This window comes from Camellia sinensis, chromosome 10 (genome assembly GCF_055761805.1).
Source record: "Camellia sinensis isolate YWXY chromosome 10, ASM5576180v1, whole genome shotgun sequence".
Taxonomy (NCBI): domain Eukaryota; kingdom Viridiplantae; phylum Streptophyta; class Magnoliopsida; order Ericales; family Theaceae; genus Camellia; species Camellia sinensis.
In genome coordinates this window covers 142038388-142045871 of record NC_138970.1, presented here as the reverse complement: position 1 = coordinate 142045871, position 7484 = coordinate 142038388, and positions in this window count along the sequence as shown.

Genomic DNA, 7484 nt, shown 5'->3' with positions numbered 1-7484 from the left:
AACAAAAAAAAAATTGTTCAAGTCCGCCCCAAGCCTAAGCCCATGCCTAGGCCCACCGATCCGCTCGAGGCCCGAATACTCCCTGGGCCTGGGCCTAATTTTTCTGGCCCGTGAGCCACCCCGCCCCATCCCAAAATTTGGCGGGAGCCCGTGAGACCCAACATGAGCTGGGCCGGGCCTGGGTGGGCAAGGCCAAATTTACACACCTAAGATTCACATTTATTGTAGTCAGTCACATGTGTCTCAATATATATACATATATATATATATATATATATTTCATTTACAAAAATTGGTTTTTTCACCTAATTTATGCATTTTATGTTGTTTCCTTCCTTCTATAGACAATAAAACAAGGTGGTGTTATTTTGATTATGATTCATTAACTTGTAAGATAAGAATGTAATCGGTTCGGTACAGTCACTATTTAGATAAAAAATTTCACATAATCGGTAATGTCAATTATATTATTTTGAGTACCAATACAGACTGTTTTTCTCATCAAACCACACCGAACTGTACCAATTGAAACAGTTCAGCTTGGAGCAGTTTAATCGGTTTAGTATCTTTCAAATTTAAGCTATTTTTTAATATAGTTACTCATTTATGTAAAAATACTGATTTAGCCATTTGTCAACCATTTCAAATATATCTTATCCATCCATTTAATAAATATTTTACAATTTATAGATTAACATAAATACAAACAAAAACTTATAATAAATACTAAGCCTTCAAGAATAGTGAGTTAGGATTAAGATTATATATAATAAGAATATACTAACTTAAGTTATAGGGATGATAGGGTTAATTAATGGAGATTAATAATTTATTATACTTATTAAATTATATATATATATATATATATATTAATTATAAATACAATATAGGTTGAAACAGTCAATTTCAATTTAGTTTGGTGCATAAAGTGCTTAAACGGATACCAAACAAAAAATTAAAAAAAAAATCAAATTAAAAAACCGCACAAACAAATTCTTATTAAAAAATAAACCAAATACGGACGATTTAGTTCGATTCAATCAGTATAATCAAATTTTTTGATTTTTCTGACATCCTTATTGTAAGATGCATCTAGGGCAAAACTAAAAGCAGTTTTGAAATAAGAACAAAACATAGCAATGTGGATCTGTTTTGACTACTGTAGCAATTTGCAACTATATGATTGCAAATTTAATACTCTCGTCTATACATTTTATCTTCTAAGTGACAAATTTTGAGAATGTAATGTGGTTAGGAATGTATTTATTTTGAATTAGTACACACTCCCATCAACATAAATGCCAAACCGCATTCTTGATATATATATATATTTTTTTTAATTTTTTTTTTTTAGTGTAGCATTACTATTTTGGGTATAAGTTGAATATCAGTTTACCCCAAAACTTCGACGTGTTTTTAAATCTGATTCTTAGTCTTCGTATAATATTAATTTGTTCTCTAAACTTTTGAAATTTTGATCAATTTAATTTTTGCCGTCACATTCTGTTTACAATCAAAAGGCACTTGCTGGCGTGGTACCAAATTTCATTTAGAATTTTATTTTATCCATCAAATTATACCTTACAAATCAATTAGCCCCCAAATATTTAATATTTAATTAATAATTTTTTTATCTCAAAAAATGAAAATATTAAATAAAAAAATAACTAAGTATTAGTCCTATTGAGTATTTTTTAGACAGTAAGTGAATTTAAAATTTGTTTCCCCACTCAATTTTGAAATTACTTTTAGTTGATCAATTCTATTGGAATTTATTTGGAAAATAAACTAATTACAATTGCACATAAGTGCACACATAAACTAGTCAAGAAATTTTCGACTCAATAAGTTTCTTAGCATTGATTCGAGATAATTTGAGACCTATATGAAGCACAGGTACGAGTATGAATACTAGTACTGGTATGATATGGATATATTGATAGGGTAAAATTAAAAAACAAGTAGGGTACGAGTACAGCTTAATACATTTGTAAAAATATATTTACTTTTAATTTAGAATAATACAAAAAATTGATTAAATGGTTTAATTTGTTAAGGTCCAACATACAATTGACATTTAAAGTATTATATTAAATAACTTAATTGTCATTATATTAAATAACTTACAAAAATTTCCCCACTTAAATAACTTAAATGTCATTATATTAAATAACTTACAAATCATAGCTTAAAAGTATACTAAAAAGAATTTTATCTCTATAGTAGAGAAAAATAACATTTCCACTAAAGTATGGATCGGTTTAGGTATATACTAGATATGTCCAGGTACACTAAAAACTAAGGGAAAAAATTTTGAATACGTGTTTTGTGTACCCGATACATATGCATAAGTACCGTACGTTGGTACATATTCTGTACGGGTATGACATGTTTGTCAAAGCACACATGCTTCATAGTCTCAAAATAATTCTAAATGAGAATTTTTTTATTTTGTTTGAAAAGTATATATTATTTAAATTTATTTTTTTTAATTACTAAGATAAAAAAAATTATTTATTAAATATTTAAATTTATTTTTTTATATTTGGGGGGCTAATTGATTTTTAAGGTATAATTTGGGAGGTAAAATGAAGTTCCAAATAAAGTTTGATGCTACGTCAACAAGTTCTAATTGATTGTAGACAGAATGTGACGATAGGAGCTAAATTTATCAAAATTTCAAAAATTTAGGGGGGCAAATTAATATTATACGAAGTCCGAAGGTCAAACTGAAAAACGAGTGAAAGTTTAGAGGCAAAATGATATTTCCTCTATTTTCATCTTCCTAAGTCATTTCATCTGCTTAATCTAAGTAAAAACAAAAGAAAAAATTAGGTTGATTGATTCTGTAGATATATATATATATATATATTCTTACAAAATTGTTATGCATAAATTGGTTCTTATCATTGGATACAAAGACATATATTGCATATATATTTATTAATCTAAACTCTTATAATCTACTACTATTATAAAAGTGTGAAGAATTGCCATGTTTTCTACTTTTTGTGTATTCCAAAAATACCCTCTCAAACTTATTATATTAAATATCAACAAAACCACAAACAACATAGACATCTTTCGAAATTCAAACACCTTCAAACATCAAAGAATTGCCATGTTTTTTACTTTTTGTGTATTCCAAAAATACACTCTTAAACTTATTAAATTAAATATCAACAAAACCACAAACAACATAGACATCTTTCAAAATTCAAACACCTTCAAACATCAAACACCTTAAAATAACCAAACCGTGATGACCGGGTACACTTTACGTCTCGTTCTCTTTAGATTATAATTGGGTTTACTTTTGTTATAGTGTAGGGTTTTAATGCGGGGTTTTGTTAACTGTTGGGTCAGTTGTTTTTGTGAACTTGCTTTCAAAATTCTCATTCTTATTTACTTCAATTTCGAGTTTCACTTGCTTTGGGAGGTGCGAGGTTGGATCCAAGGTGTCTAGGGTTAAGTTGCTAAATTTTCTGTCTGGAAGCAGGGCTGCACGTGCGGGGGTGAGAGCTGTACGTACGGAAGAGGGGCCGCACGTGCGGTAAGGGAGGGGACTTTGGTTTTGGCTACTGCATTATATGCAGATGTGGAGGGTAGTGCGGGGAAGAGGCGTCGCACATGCGGGAGTGAGAGTCGCACGTGCGGAGGGGGTTATTGCACGTGCGGGAATGGGTGTCGTACCTACGGGACGGATCTGAGTCTGAAAATCTGCCTTTTTCTCTTTTCTTGGGCTGTGTGTATATCACTTTTTGCATACCTCTCTCGCTCTAAAAACCCATTTCTCTTCCTTCTCTTTACATTTACCTATACCAAACAAGATCAAAACCTTGATTTCTTTAAATCCATTGGAGTTTTGACCCAACACCCTTCACTAATTTTGGAGAGCTAAGCGAGGGCTTCGTTGTGTGCGGTGAAAATCGAGTTTTGACACTGTTGGATTTGGGGCTTTCATCTCCTTTCTTCTCTAAAACTTGAGGTAGGAATTTTCTTAGAGTTATATATATATATATATATATATATATATATATATATATATATATATATATATATATATATATATATATATATATATATATATATATATTTGCAAGATTACGTTAGTTTGGAACTCTTTTGCAAAGTATAGAAACTTGATTTTGGTTCATATGTAGTGATGATTTTGAAAGTGGGTTTATACCTTGTTTTTCTTAAAATTCTTGAGAGCTTGACTACATTGTGAGAAAGGATGCTTTGGAGAGATTTTCTTTTTGTAAGATGAAGAAATGCCTAGTTTTTGGCAAAAATCTAGAAAACTTGAGATTTTGTGAGAGATGTTGAAAATTTATGGGTGCTTATCTATTGCCATGTTAAAATGAATGAATAATTGAAAAATCTTTTATTTTATATAATAAATGACAAATTTCATGGAATATGAGAATTGTTGAATTTGGGAAGTTGTTGCTCAAAATGTTAATGTGGTTATGAAACAATTAAATCGTTGAGAATGTATGAAATGTGAGATTGTTGATTATTCATTGAAGGATTCAAATGAACATATGGCTATCATGAGGAATGTAATCGAAAAGAGAAATGAGTGTTGTGATTTCTATGGGAACATTGCATGGGATAATTGAAAATGGAAAGGGTGTTTCATGGCATTGATAATTGTTGCATTGGCATTTCAATACTTTTGCTTGTTACAAATATTGAATTGGGATTTGAAACTTTGCATTGAGAAGGGAATGTTGTGAAATAAGATTTTATTGAAATGTTTTGGGGTAAATACGTTAGTAAGTCCGGATAGGAGGTGTAGATGAAATTGATTAAGTTAGCCTGAGTGTCCAGGGTGAAAGACCAAAAACATGCGCGGAGGAGGTACCACGTGCCTTCCGATTAGCTATTGGTAAAGTGGGGATTTGGTAGTACTAGTTATGCCTACTTATAGACACCAACCTAGGGATTACCTGTGTCCTATTTATCGCCCCGTGAACTTGGTTTAAAATTATTGAATTCATTGAAATTTCAAGTTTTCATTGTGCATGTTGGTTTTCAAATGATGAAAATGATACTTTGTATGGCAGGGCATGTACATTTCATTTCACGAGACTTGCATGAAATGTATATAATTTGTTAAGAAGTTCTTACTGGGCTTTATGCTCACCCTATGGGATTTTAGTGTAGGAAAAGATGTAGCGATTCCGCCAAACTAAGGGTGTGGATGTGCATGTTGAGAGCACATGGCTCTTGTTTTGATATGATTATATTTTGTAAGCCAAGGACTATACCTGTATGGGTTCAAGTAACTATTTTTGTGTAACCGGGTTTAAACCTTGGAATTTGTAGCCCTTGAGAGCGTCTATTTATTTTTTACTAGACATTTTACATGCTATAGATTCATGTACCGAAGTCTTTGAATGTATATCTGCATGTGGAACTATTTTGTAAACACCTTATGATCATGTATTCAAATGTTGAAGAATTACTTTTGCTATCATATGGAGTAGAGATCAATGCACTATTAATGTATATTTTTCTTGGGGTGTGACAACCAAACACCTTAAAACATCACAATCTACTATCAAATACCCTAAATGTTTTGGACTCATAACTCATATCCAATTATACTATCACTTTATCAATATTTTTTCCCCCTTTAGTCTATCTAGAGGCTCATGGGCTTTGGATGTTGAACCGTACTATATTTGTTATTTTAGAAGGTATGCATCTCTTTTGTTTCATATATTTGTTATTTTAGAAGGTATGCATCTCTTTTGTTTCTTGTTTTTCTGATGATGTTGATCCTAGGTTTTAAATTTACCAGAAACTCTGCAAAATATTTCAATGTTTCGGATTTTGTGTGTTCTCTATGTGTGAAGACCATCTAGGTATCCAATTATACTATCACTTCGTCAATTTTTTATTTATTTTTTATTTTTTATTTTTTTTAGTGTATCTAGAGACTCATGGGCTTTGGGTGTTAAACCATACTACATTTGTTATCACCTAAAGTTTGGTTAACTGATAATAGTGTAATCTTTAAAGTAGTTGAATAAAAAATTGTTGCCAACGAGTTCTTCAATGGAATTTTTGGAACGTTGTAACACCAAAATAGTGTTGCAAAGTACCTTCATTGCGTTCTTACTTTAATTAAAGATATATTCATTCTTAATAATCTTATAATTTTTCTGATAGTGTAAAAACAATTATTCTTTGATAAATTATCTCTTTCTTGCCTATCGCTTGATAATATATTAGTTGATTAACTCTTGTTTGATTGTAACAAGATTTTTATTTGTAAGAATTTCAGCTTTTAATGTTAAAAACACTTAAAGTTCTCATTATTACTACTCTTTGTTAAATTTTGTAATTTAAGTAAACAAACCCGGAAAAAAAAATCTAACTGCTCTCCTATGCAACAATAAAATTATCAAAATTGATCGTTGAAAATATTTTTCATATCATTAAAAATCGTTAATTGACTTGATAATTTATTTACAAAAAATTTAATTATTAATATTGCATAAAAAAATTAATTATTAATATTGCATACAAACAATCACAACTCAGATCATTGACTTCTACGTCCGAGTCAGGCCAAGGTCTCCTTCTTCTTCCCCTCAATCTCTGTTTTTTTGGTATTTGGAAGATTTTCAAGTCATATTTTCAATATAACAATGTGGGATTGGAATTACAGTTGTATGAGAAATTAGGGGTTTTGTTTTGTGTTGTTGATTAGCTGTTTAGAATTTTTCTATTTTTGCATTATTTATTTAAATGCATTTATTCTTCAATGCTGTAGATTGGAATTGAGTTGTGTTTATTTGAAAAATAGCTCTCTTGCTGATTATGCTTTTCAATTGCCCCATTTTTTCTTAATTGAACATTGGATCGTTCTGTAGATACATACAAATAACCTCCCAAAGTCTTAATCCTAACAGAAGTAATGAGCACAAGTTCTTATCTTTAATGAATTGACAAAAAATATGAAGAACATGGAATCTGATTACACTTCTAATCTGACTTATTAAATTTCTACCAAACAATCCATACTTTCAAACAAAAACATTAAGCATTAATAAAAAATAACAAAATGGTTCAAAAAATAAAACTAATATAAACCCTACAAACCAAAAACATAAACATAAATATAAGAGTAGTAATTATCTCTTTCTTGCCTATCAGTTGATAATATATTAGTTGATTAACTCTTATCTGATTGTAACAAGATTTTTATTTGTAAGAATTTCAGCTTTTAATGTTAAAAACACTTAAAGTTCTCATTATCACTACTCTTTGTTAAATTTTGTAATTTAAGTAAACAAAAAAAAAAATCTAAATGCTCTCCTATGTAACAATAAAATTATCAAAATTGATCGTTGAAAAATATTTTTCATATCATTAAAAATCGTTAATTGATTTAATAATTTATTTACAAAAAAATTAATTATTAATATTGCATAAAAAAATTAATTATTAATATTTCATACAAACAA